The sequence below is a fragment of the Bombus terrestris genome, chromosome 7 (genome assembly GCF_910591885.1).
Source record: "Bombus terrestris chromosome 7, iyBomTerr1.2, whole genome shotgun sequence".
Lineage (NCBI taxonomy): Eukaryota > Metazoa > Arthropoda > Insecta > Hymenoptera > Apidae > Bombus > Bombus terrestris.
The window spans coordinates 12,834,402-12,848,512 of record NC_063275.1 but is presented as its reverse complement, the minus strand read 5'-3'; positions in this window follow the sequence as shown (position 1 = coordinate 12,848,512).

The window sequence follows — 14,111 nt, the reverse complement described above, 5'->3', positions numbered from 1 at the left end:
CCTAGGGAAAGAGAGAAAGAGAGAGAGAGAGAGAGAGAGATTGTTTCATCTACGAAACGCGAACTGACGTTTTGCAGGCCAGTTCGCACGTCCTTGACACACTTACCCACATGGGATATCGCGAGACCATGTGTAACTGTGTGTGCATTAACGTGTATGCGCATGTACCCACACACGACGCTAGACCACACACACGTACACATAGACACATCGTTACACACGATCCTGTGTAAATGCATGATCTTTCTTGCATGTGTCTTACGATGTATTACACGAACATATGTACGTATGAAACATACACACGCGTATCGTGGTAACGAAGATGCGCGTGCGCGCGTGCACATGCATCGCGTTCTACGGCAAAGGACGCGTAGACCAGTTTCTGTGTGGAAGTTGCAAGGATGTACCCCCTCGCACAACACGTATGCATCTTATCCGTGTGTGACCATGTATATACCCCAGACGACCCTCTCGGTACTTGTCGTCTCCCATTTTTATTACCTTGCAACTGGGACACACGATGGAATGCGAAATGGACCTCGAGCCGTGAACGGGTGGCGAACTAACGAATCCGGGTGAAAAACGCGAGGAGATTCGGCACAGTTTCGTTGCCATGGAAAATTATCCCGTTCGGCTAACAACGTCCATGAGACGTGCTCGATCACCGTACTTCCGTTTGTACTGTGACTTTCTTTTACGAGATAAACGACGTGGAAATGGGGGAGAAAAAGGGTCGAAAAATATCGTTCTTCCAATACGTTTCTACGCTGAACATCAAACCATTGTTTGGATTCAAATAAATTTGATTAACGTTAGATGGGGCGCGGATAGCTGTCAACTTCTTTTCCGAGGGTTAGGTTGTAGCTGTTAATAATTGGGAAATTTTCGTCGAATGGATTTATGCAAGATACGAGGATTATAAAAAATATAAAATATAAAAAATGTTCGAACAACGACTTTTGTATTATAGTAGAATGGATGAAGGAAGAAATAAGTAAATGTGACGGGAAACTTTCGCCGTTAGATTTACTGTCTTTCTATTGTCTTCTAAAGTAAACTGCTTTTGTTCATTACATATGTCATAAGTATCAGATAAAGTAAATAATCGTTAGTAGGAAAAAATTATTGCTCTGTTCAATAAATCAACGTTTTTCTTTACATGTGCTCGTCATATGTATAAACCTTATTCTTTTTCTGTATTTCAATTTCTGACCGTACTGTCATCCTGGCATAAACCGATAATATAGATAGCTAATAAACGTAAAACAGGGATTCCATTGAATTCACCTTATACCAGATAAGAAAACGACAGAAAAAGGCAACTATGCCTTTCTAGAAAGAAACTAAATTACAAGGATGTCCCCGACTACCTGGCCAGATCTTTCGCCGAATAAGATAGCCGGTCTTGTATATCTCTCTTGAAGAGTTGTACAGAGGCGTGTTGCCGATTTCTCGCCAGGGTTGTCAGTTCATAAATTAAGGATAGACGTAAATATTTGGAAATACTGTCGAAAATTATTGCGTGCAATTCGCTACGGGGGGGCTCCTGGTAACCCAGTGCCCCGACAACAATCGTCTCTGGCGCAAGAGTGCGTTTTCTCTTTCACTGATAGATCAGTGTAACCGTCACGTGTACTTTCCACTACTTTCCGTAAAATTTCCCCTTTAGTGCGTCTTCTAGAAAAAGGCGAACGACGACAGCAGTAAAACTGAAATTCCTGGCCCATGATGCTTGACGCCTCCGAAAATTCAGCGCAGCTCATCCGTGAAGAACAACCGAGAGAAAAACAGCTACAGCAGAAAAAGACTTCCGCCCGTTTCGACGCTTGCTTGTTTCTTCGAGAAGCGACACAGAGCTCGAGATGAAGAGTCACCAGAGTCACCAATTTTAAAAACGAACATGAGCGGGGTTAATGCTCTAGATAATATCTAAGATTTACGTCCTTCGGTATTCCTGCCCAAATGTCAAATAATTATACCTCGTTAAAAGTATAGGGACATGTCTTTTGTAACGTTTGTTTCAATTTCTACCTGATACAGCATAATTATTTTTTGGCCAAGTCTTGCTTTTGTCACAACCGAACAAGGACTTTTAACGTTTCGAAAAGTCTTTACCATAAAATTGAAACAAGGAATCACACATATCAGTAGCGATTCGTTTTAACGATAGAAAAGTGCGCTTCGATGGAAAATAGCCCAAAGTACTCAGCAGGATTAAGGAAAACTTCTTCGATCTACATACTAAAGATATAGTAAAGATGATATTTTCGCTCAGTTCCTAGGCTAGCGTCATAAAAGATTTCAAAGCTTCTATACTTGGAACGAAGATAATAAAATAATATACACGATCCATGTGACCGATCTCTTCCGTCGTTTATACATATACGTAACGCTCTCAGATAACGTATTCCATCCGTTTCTTCTTCGCTATGGTGTAATGAAAGTTTTTATCGAATCGTACACGATAATAAGTAAATACATACGTATCTAGCCGGTTGTTACTTTTAAAATATTTTCGTCGAGTTATCGCGAGAATGGTTAGCGGATAACGGCAGTAGATCAAAATTATTATTATTATTATTATTATAGGCATTTTTGTTTCTGTCATTAGGCTAAATAATATTCGTTAATTGTTTGATAAGGCTTAAATATTCGAGCGTTATTCGTCGTTGTCCTAATGTTCATTAAATATACTCATTCTTAAACGAAGCTTAAAATAATTTCACACAAGGTTCCTCTTATTCAATGAGCTGTCTGTCTTACGAGCAAGTTACGAACATTTCATTATAATATCGTTGCTGGAGCGTCGATCGTTTTGAACGACCAGAATTCTGGTTCCTAATATTTTTGTATTCTACCATCACGTTGAAGGCACATGCTTTGCTTGTTGCAGATGCTCAAAAAAATATTCGAACATTTGTAGCAGCCTCTCGTGAATATATATTATGTCTTATACGTAACGTTTTGAAATTTCATTAGCATTCGAGTAACGAGATTCGATATTATCATGATTACTATAAATTGTTAATTATTTATATAAATAAGCCTAATATTCAGTGAGGCTATTGTTAACGCTTAATATATTGCTTAAGATGACCGTTCAGACTACAAACTAATGTTTTACATATTTTTGGACATTAAATACATTTCTGTCGCTTTCTTGAACACGTAAAAACGTTAATTATGTATTTGTAGACTGATGTTAATTAACATAAATTAATTAACATAAATGTTACATTAATATTGCCAATTATCTCTTATTAATATTATATAATAATTAACCTTTCATTAATTATTTTATATTAACATACTTCTTTGTGGCCATTATGCCAGAAAATCAACAAAAACGTACCTATTATATCCTTTCCTGCATGCTTTTCCATTTGGAAAATATTAACTCCGGTACAAAATCTTTTTACGTGAATTTCGTTTGTCAAATCTTTCCTACTCGAGAAACTGCGAGCTGGAAAAAATAAGACGAAATCTCCATAACTCGAGCATTCTAGTTCTTCCCTTGAGATTCGAGTTGGCGAGGTTCGACTGTACCAACACGTGCACGCGACAACCTTACAAAGACACGATTGTTCAAACGCCAACGACGCGACGATGAAATGTGAAAGTTCGCGTTCTTCGCTGGACGATAAAGGTATTCATTGCCGTTTATTATGCTTCGTTAACAAGCGAATCATATTTATGTATTTAGTCCATTGCGAGTTTGGTTCGCGAGTTACCGTGCACGCAATTTATGTATCTGTCCGCTACATCGGGCATTGATTGTGCACACCTTGAGCTGCAACCCGGCGCTGGTCTCTTTTTTTTATCATTGATCACGATTAAGAAAAGCCAAGGACATCAGCGACCTTGACCGAAAAATCGCTCGGTATGATTAAAAATTGGCGATCCACGCGGAACGAGCGTGCCATTGCGGCGAAAGCGATCGTCTCGTTGGAGAAGCAGAGGCTGAACGCACGATCGAGATCTTCCTCTCCCGTAGGAGTATGTATCGGTCGCAAACGGGATAACGCTCAAGGTTGGAAAGCGAATCGAGTACACGAGAGCGGCTCTTCGAGAAGTAAGGCCAATAATAATGATCAGTGACTATAATGACCGGTAATTTCCCGGAGAAAATAATCTCTGTCTGAGCCAGACAGTGTTGGGTGAGGCAGACTAGTGAGAACGTATACACGCGTTTGTGCCTAGAATTTGACGTATCTATCTCTATGCGCGAGAACCGTTATCCATAACAGAGTCACGTGACTAGGAGGTAACACAATGATACGAGTAATACTAGTTTCGTTATTAATCGTTAATTAAGCGTACAATTGTCAAAAAGATCAACGAATAACAATACCCGATAGTCATCATTGCGATGCACCATTTTCCATGTTAATACGAAGACACAACATGAAAACGTAGTTGCATTTGCAGCATTGTTGAAACGATCGCTGGAGTACAAACAAGGTATGCGCTAATAGCACCAAAGATGAGTAAACCTGCAATGCAGAAAAAGATCTGAAATGTGTCGCTAAATTTAAAAACCTAACCAATAAAACGTGGATAATAAACAAAACGTGTCACTGTCGGAAAACAGCTCGCCAGTGGAACGACGGTGGCGTGCGCGTGGTGCGCATGCGCGGCGGAACGAGCACGTAAACGCATATCCGCACGTGCCAATTCCTGCAGTCACCTCGGCTGGATGCGGCTCGTGTTCGCGCCTAGTCGTGTATTTATATCGCATGTAGAAGACGGTACATTAGGCCTTAATAGTAATCCAGCAGTGTCGGTTCAAGAGCCGCGGAGACGCTGGTAGACGGTAGACCGATGAATGGGCGAAAGTTCTTTCCTTCTCTTTCCTCCACGGTCGGAGAGCTAGTAGGCTATTACGCTACTCGTAGAGCCGTAGCTCTCTTTGTCTTTCCTTGGTTAGTCAGCAGCCAGGCAGCAGCCACGGGCTCGTGACGCGCGAAAAGTGGCTCATCCGCTTTTACTTTCCACGATAGCTTTCGTTGGCAATGGTACTAGTTACGGCTGTTACGTTAAGCGGTTACGAGAGAGAGAAAGAGACGCGGGGAGCCGTTTCACGTTCGGTTAACTCGCGGCGACTCGAAGTAAGCCAACTCTCTTATTCGTCTTGCTCTTTCCTCTCGTGCTTTCTCTCTTTTTCTCTCTCTCTCTCTCTTGATTCCTCCTCGCTGTTGTTTGCAGTCCCGAGATTTTTCCCTCTCTTTCTCCGCTCTCACTTTCGTTGGCGAGCTCGCCTACGTAATATGCCTGTCTGTGCGCGTCTCTCTTCCGCTCGACCGCGATCTTTGTTACGTTCCCTTGATACCCGCGGTAAATTTTATTTCGTCAAAGCCCGTAAATAGTTTCCACGGCGTCTCTTTCGTCACGTAGCCCCGGTAGAAGGACCACCTTGCGTGAAACTCTCGTGATACCGCTCTGGTCACACGCGCGATCTTTTTTTTCTAACATAGCTTCAAAACTAATTAAGACTTGCAAATGCGTATATATATCTGAAAGGTTCGTTTTCCCGATACGACGAATTAGTTGGCGAACGTCATCGTGGAGAGATATACGGACGAAGAATATGTATATATCGTAATTCGTAATGTAAGATAAAGGTGGATTTATCAACGGAGTTCTGAATATATGTACTACGATAATGTTAATTATTGAAGTGAAACGGAGGTGACATGAGCGAAACTGAACGTTGTCGAGCAATTAACGCCAGTTACCGTTGAACAGACCGCTACGAATAAACCAATTTCATGGAAGTAATTTGTTATTTGCAACGAAGCTATCAACCGAAATATGTAGAAACACGTTTATATAATCGTGGCAATCAAACTTAATCAGTCGTAAGAAGAAAAACAGGGAGGCGCAAAAAGAAGTATAGAAAAGAAATAAAAAGTCACGATCTTCGAACGTAAAACGAAATATAAAATCTTCCCGCGCATTACCATACGATAGATCGAGATTTAGGAAGGAAAAGTGAGTCGCGACAAATCTAACGGGCAGCAACAATTTTTTCTATCTAGGTCAAGTTGAAGAGTTCGAACTGTCGAGGAAGGACGGTGGCCAGCGTGAGGTCACCCGTGTCGTTGTTGCTCGTTATTTTTAGCATGTTGGGGAGGTGTTTTTACCCCGCGTTATTATTACCGACGTGGTCGTCAGGCTATCGGGTGAAGGATACACGTAACGACGAATCGAATCGAATCGATAATCCTACCTAATCCACCATCGGTCTTTTGATCAAAGAAGAAACACCATTCGTATACTATCTTCCAGTGAAAGAGATCGTCCAGAAGAATCACGTATGCATGTACATACACGCAACATATACAAAGAAAGAGAGAGCGAGAAAGAGAGGAAGAGCAGTGGACGCCTTGAATCTTTCCCCGACATAATTGTACGTTTAATAAGCGCTTTATCAAAGGCGATAATACGGCCGATAACAGTATGTAGGTCAGTTTGATACGAGTGACCTGATTCCTGGCTGGCACCGCGTTACCAACGCTCGTAGATCCGCATGCGTGCCACCGACGTAGTACGATTTTATACGTGTGTACTTATAGAGCATAATTCTAAACTCGCGTTGTACCCACGTGCACGGCCACCCACACGTTCGCGCGGCCGTCTAATCCGGCGCGCACACACATGCGCCACCAGTGTGTGGAGAAACGCTCGGTAAGAAGGTATCGCAGTCGATTGCGTGTAAACACGAGCGTGGCTACTTTTAACCGAGCATTTCGTTTCCACCGAACATTCTCTCGCCACGCTTCGATCGAGCTTGCATCGATCCTTCAGCGAGATGCCTCTTCTTACTTTTCTTCTTCGATCGAAGTTTGATATTTTTATAGATCCTTCTATAGATTCTCCATCGATGGAATTTTATCGAATGATAAAATTGTTCGTCGTTGTAATATCGTCTCGGAGCTGACTGATTTACCGATTCGACTGCAGATGTACGGTTTCGTATTGAAAGGGAAGTTCGTCGATACGATATGCCCGTCGACAGATGGCTTATTTAACAACGTCGACGTAGAAATTCAAAGGCACCTCGATATATTACGAAGCGCTTCTAACCGAAATTTAAATATTATCTTACATCCTACATATCGAACGACCCATTAAGAACTTTGTATACTGATATACTTCGAGTACGCTCCTCTCTTTTTTTGTATTTTCTTCCTCTTGCTTTCTGGTTTTTGTCCCTCTCTTTCTCTTCCATTCTTTATATTTTAGCGCGGGTTACGTTCATTATCAGGTTCGTACTACACGCCATCAACACGTTGCAATTTTACTGCCGCAATTACGGCGCGTCTCACGCGCGGCAGGGTCATTATCCACGGTATTATGATAATTAATCATTACGAGAAGTAATTTCAAAATTCATGTAGGCATGGAAGCATAAATAGCGCCTCTACGATTGCCCTGTTTATCTTCGACGATAGAGCAACGATTGTATGCTGATTTTTTGTACTGCATTTCCGGGAATTTCCATTTCGAGAAAGAAGTAACATTGAAAAGAATAGAATTCCCTTAGGCATCGTAAATTGTATATTTTAAAAATAAACTCTTTCAATATTCGAGATCCTTTGTGTTTAATTAATTTTTCAAAAAAGGAAAAGTGAAGAACGAAGGAGAATGTATTTTCGTGAATATTTTAAATAGAATGTTTTAAACAATCGCAAGTACGGTGATGGTTATATCTACCCGTACCTTCGCGTTTTTCCTCCAAGTCTTTCCTAGCACGGTACGCCCCGCGCGACGCTTTCGTCATGCACCGAGACACAAAGTGCAGCTCGCCAACCAGAATTAATTCGCTTGACCCATTTACCCGATGCACTTGGACCACCTTGTACTACCGGTATCGATGTGTGTTAAAAGTGTGCCGATGAGTACGGGGCGACGCGTGCGCGCACATCTTCTCGTTTACGTTTACGATCCGACCGAACGCTTCGAATGCTAATATTATTGTTACAACGTGTTACGGTAAAAGCATCGAATAATTACATACGCGCGCTGCTAAATTTATACGTACGCCGGACTTAACTAGCATAAATATCCTATTAAACAACCGTATAACTATGCTGTACGAATCAATTCAATGCTTCTACGATAACAACAAACTCTTATACATATACGAACAATACATTCGTGCTAGCGTTATTAACGATAAAAATATTCATCTTATGACTCAACCGCAGGAAAAATGGAATCAAAATCTATATCGCGAACAATACGCTGCACGCGTTGCGTAACGCAAGCTCGAGCGTATCATGCGCGTACGTAAGTGCATACGCTCTTCCCCCAGGGATATAAAAAGCAGCGATGCGTCTAGAACGTTTTTCGATTTGTACGCGCGATCCATCGAAGAAAACGGATCATTCCTAACCACGTTCTCCGCTCTAATTTGCCAAGGTGCGTTTCGACGCGAATATCAGATCCGACGTCTGAACGGTGTCTGCGCCAGTGACACTGGACGAGCGGAAACTGCGAGGGTTCCAACGCACACAGGAAGTTGATAACCGTAATAGCTCCTTAGCTGCGTGCCATTCCGCCGTAGAGACGACCCAACGCGACTACGCGCGCGGCGGAGATTAAGCGAGTCAACAACGGCGAACAATTTAATGGACGGCAGCGACGAGCAGGAATATAGAACTGCGTCGAACGAACGGACGGCGCTTTCCGCCGCATCGTGGAATGTCCGACGACGGCTAGAAGAGCAGAGACAGATATACATACACACGTAGATGGGAAAGAGAGGAGAGAATAGAAAAGAGAATTCTCGCAGCGCCACGTTCGTGCTCCCGCAACAACGTCGCTCTCTCGGTTCTCTCATTGACCTAGTTACCCAGTACACTTGACCGCACTCTTCGCGTCCCTCCCTCGCCACCACGCCACATCCCTTCTTCCACACCGCCGCCCTGCCCCTACTCTCTACCCTTCGAACACAGTGGCGCGCCGCCTCTGCTCGCGGAGTAACCAAGCCTCTCCCCTCCCCGCTGTCCGACACAGCTCGTTGCCGTTGCCGTCACTGACGCCGTCACCAACGCGCGCGTCGTCGTTGTCGTCGTCGTCGTCGTCGTCGTCGGCGTCGTGCCACGGCTCACCCTTGCCCCCACTCGACGCGCCGGTTCACTTCGCTGCTCCGCGAGTATGCTCCCTCTGGATCGCGTCGTTAACTCCCTTTTCTTTCTCCCTCTCGACTAACTTTCCCACCTTCCTTTCCTTGCACGCTATGTGTAATTTGTATATCATCTTTTTTTTCACGGTCCCTTCTACTCGCATATACACCGTTTTTAGTATTCCTATGGGTAGCATTCTAAATTGGATAATTCTACCTTGCGTTTGTACTCTGTGTTTAATGAAGTTTGTTTCTCCGATGTAAAGGAAGATTTCTTTCTGTACGGATAGTAAATCTATCAAAATTCTGTTTGTTTCGTTCGTTTGGAAGGGCAAGAGTACGATCACGGTGGATATACGATTCGACGAACTGTTCGTTTTGACGAATAAAATGTCTCAGATGTTTGCCATACTCATGAAATTTCATGTCTCTCCCGGCGGTATTAGAGAAATGGAACGTAAATACAAATCCGTTTCGTTCGCCAAATATATGATAAAATATAGTATCGTGGACAGATTGTCTAAGAAATATCGGGTGAAATATAGACAATGTTGCGAGAGAGCCTAAGCGCCAACAGACCGAAAGGGTCGGAAAACTTCAATGGACCAAGCGGCCCATCAATGTGTCGTCGGTCCTTCGGACGAATATTTACGCGGAAGAAGTCGTACGTGACCATGATCTCGGACGGTTACAGGACACGTACGTGGTGAAAATATGAGAAGACAACAAAGGGATGCTTAAGGGAGAAAGACGATTTAATCGGCGATCGTTAATTGAGAGTCGAATTGTAATGAGTTAGTTAATTGCGAGTCGAGAGTTACCGATTTGTTATAAATTGTGAATTATCAATTTAGTTATATCACATTACTGCATTAAGTTTACCTTAAATAACCATCTGTGGCGGCACACGAGCACGAAACTTTCCAACGGCTTCGCGACACGAAGCGTAAGGCCGACGCGCCTAATATGCCATCGATATTCCTATCTATGGTTCTCCCGCCGAATGTTTGGAAGAATGCACGCGCGGCAACCGCCGCGGTACATCTAATAAACGCGTGTGTAGTAGGGATATCGAAGGGCAACTAAGAAAAGAATCCGTTTGGTTTCGAACAAAGAGTCATTCTGCCTCAAGCCGCGAAATGCGAAAGGTTCAGTATCATAGCGAAGCAAACACAAGCCGAGATACGCGATTATAAACTCTCGATGGTTAATCACAAGTGTGAATCGTATAAATAGTTGACTCGTTGATTGTTAAGAGTAATAAACTTTTTGTTGAACATCGGAGTATTCCTCTTCTGCACCTATCACGACATACTACCTCACATCGTTTCTTGTTTAATCCACCGTATATAGATCCATCTATCACTAAATTTATCATATAGGAAATCATTAGAAATCCTAATTTCCAATATTTCTGAATAAATAATCCTATAATAAAGGAGTACTTCGTATTGAATATTTTATGGCTAGCTCGTATAGTATATCCTGTACGTTTGTACTTTGAAATAACTTGTAATCGCATAATCAATCTAGTCGCGAGAATCTCTATATCCGATTATTCTTTATGCGTTTGACGTATTCGTCAGAACGACAATTCATCAGAACACCCACTATGTATAACCGTAACCAAACGGTGGTTGAAATAGGCAATAAAAGAAAAGAAGGGGCTGCAGCTACATAGGTTGGTGGTTGCTCGGCAATAGGCGGATCTGAACAGTTCGATGAAACGTCGATTGCAGGCATTCCAAGAAAATTGCTTGGTATCGCTATAAATATCGCGGCAGCGCGATGAGTCAAACTTGAGGAGAAAAGTGTGGACATCTCGCAGCTATTCAACGCGAAGTAACAAATTAATTCGACGAGACTATTTTTTTTATTTTCGCTCGATACTACGCGCGTCGATCTCTTTCGAACTGGACCCGACCTTCTCGTAATAACAAAACAGAAATACAAAGCAAGAAGAAGGTAGTACGGAGACAATAACGCCGTTCGCGGATCGGTTTCGTTTTCGTTGAAGAGTCGATCGTGTATTACAGGCTGGGAAACGTTTTAAAGCTCGTACCGAGCAACTGTATGCTTACTAGACTGGAATTCCGCTCACGCGGGGAACGTGGTTCGCTCTTACCATCCAATTAATGCACGTCGAATAGTAAGAAGTGCGCACTGCCGCTCTTGTACTTGCATGGAAATACGCGAATCCACCGGTGAAGAAAAAGGGAGAGAAAGAAAATTAAATTACAATAAGAATCGCCTCTTGTTTTCATGGAACCATGAAGGCAGCTTGTAACGAAACCATATGAAGTTCTCGATCGTCGATCGGTAATCGCGTTTCAATTTACGCGAGTCAAAGAAAACTTAATGTAACGGGGAATTACAACATCGATTACAACGTCTCGTTCTCGTGGCATATTGTAACGAACGTTCTGGATCTTCGATTTTTAATCGCGTTTAAATTTACGTGACTCGAGCAGAATTTGATGATACAGTTAACAAGATGACATAAATTATATACTCGTCGATCTTCTGCATATTTACGTAACGTTTAATAATCAACGAGAAACATCGACTGTGCAAAGACTATCGTCGGTGATTCATTTACTGATCGTATTATAAACGTTATAGCGGAAAGAACAAGCTCGTTGAAATCGCGCAAAACATTGATTCCCCGCGATATCAGATAAGCGATAGCCTGGTGGTATTCTTAACGCAATGTCTCTGTTACTATCCGAACTTATTCTTGTTAATCAGGCTTCTGGGTTACTAGTAACACTCCGCAGTCATTTAATTACATCGGTTTAATTTGTGGAGAGCCTCCTTATCATTGCATAATTCGATATGCATAACAGTGAACGATAAAATGTCGAGGAGACAGATAAGAAACATTTTCAAAACCGATATATTACGCGTTTAACGAGGGAAGCAATTAATTTTCAACCTGTTTACCGGATCACGAGTTTACTTCTGTTGTAGTTCAATTTTCCAATGAGAAACTTCTGCTAAACCGAAAGATAAAAGTAGACGAAGGCGATGTAATTTTAATTAGGTCGAATATCGTCTTTGTCTGTATAAACATGATATAATAAAAGTACTTTTCAACGCTTCATTGACCGGACAAGCCAATTGATCTAATTAAAACTTGCGTTATCTACCAAGACCGCCAATTGGCGCCCTACGTGATACAATCACGTTGCAATGTGTAAACATCGAAAGCACTTTGGCTATCGCGAAAAAATGTTTAAATGCAACGTTCTAGGAAATATGTAGCATCGTATGCAATGCACCTGTGTACGTAACACACTATCAGTATCTGGATTAATTAAAAACTAGCGCCGCGTCGATTCGTTAATATAAATGTTGCGATAGATCGTTTTACCTGAATTATTGAATAAATTAATTAAATACGTTGATACATCAAGTTTTATCAAAATAGAAAAATATACCGGTATAGTAAATACGTTACAGAAGCACAGCAATCAGAGATTTAGAAAAAAGTGGTTTAACATGGTGCTACATTACAAGATAACATCAATTTCTTCAAACTTCATAAAATGGACCTTCTTACGTAATTTAATGAAAAATTGATTTCATATGCCAAAAATACGAGAAATGGGCTGAACTATATCGTAACGATAATCGTAACCATAATATTAAAAAGTTCGAAACTCAATGATATAAATGAACCAAAAGAAAATTGCATGAAAAATATCGATTTAACGGGACGTTTGTCCTGAAAACGAACGAAACGATCGGTCAATACGCGTATCGATGAATGACATGGAAAATATACGTTGACGAGTTAACAGGTTAACAGTTGAGAACGTGGCATAATCCCAGGGCAGGTGTCTTTCGACGCTAAGTGACGCGAGAGGATCTCAAAGAGATGCATCTTTCCCTGGCGGATACTCGTCGTTCTACGTCAGCGCCTCTCCGCAGCAAGTTCTCTCGATCCTATCAGACTCGATTGATCGATCACCGATCGGGAGAGCAGGTAGCAGGCCGCAGACCGGCAGTAAGCAGTAGTAGGTAGTATACCGCGAGTAGTTAGCTGCTCGACGTTGCACCGCTGCAGCCTTGAGCCTATTCCACGCACGAAAGCCCCCGCCGCACGCCTGGCTGCACGCTGCACTTCACGTTCAGATCCCAGACTGACTAAGCTGACTCGAAAAAAACCGCGTCTCTATCCGCGACATTTGTCCGGCTGACGGTAAATTTAGTTTTCGCACATCCAACCCGATTCATAGTTAACCCGGCTTCATCTTTATTTTTTCTTTACGACATATTTATTTTCCTCTGTCATTCATACGAAATCAGTTTCTACATTGATGATTTTTCTTTTCTTTTCTTTTCGATCGTTTTAAAAACGATTCATCGTTGAATTATATATGTAATTTTTTGGTAGAAAGGAAGATGTAGCTTGCTGGTATAAAGCGATACCAGTGAATGTTATCGATGGTAAGAAAAGGATTTGTTTTTATTACTTTGCATCAGCTTTGATTTTAATATTAATGCTAGATACTAATTATCGGTAATATTAATAAAAATGAACGATGGTTGAGAGTAAGTAAACAAATTTTTCGCCATCGATAAACGATATTTCATCACCAGCCGTAATGATTATCGGTAACCGAAAGAATGTTAATCGTCCTAATCAAAATTACCTGAAACAAGGTATGAATTTTTTTATATCGCAACTTTTTAACTCGGGTTTCAACCGTCCTGATTAGAGTTAACCGTCAACTGATATCGTCAGGCTATTAGAGACACGTAATGACTGAATTTTAGATTACTTAATTTCAAGAGTATTATCTTAATTTAGTTTTATTACCGGACCTTATCATAAAGAATATACGATATAAAACACAATTACGTATCCCAACCTTCAACGATCTTACGTGAATTATCGTAGCGCGTTATTCAACGTTACTATGGCATTTGAGAGTAGAAATCCAAGTTATACGAAACTTAAGTAAATCCAGGAAGA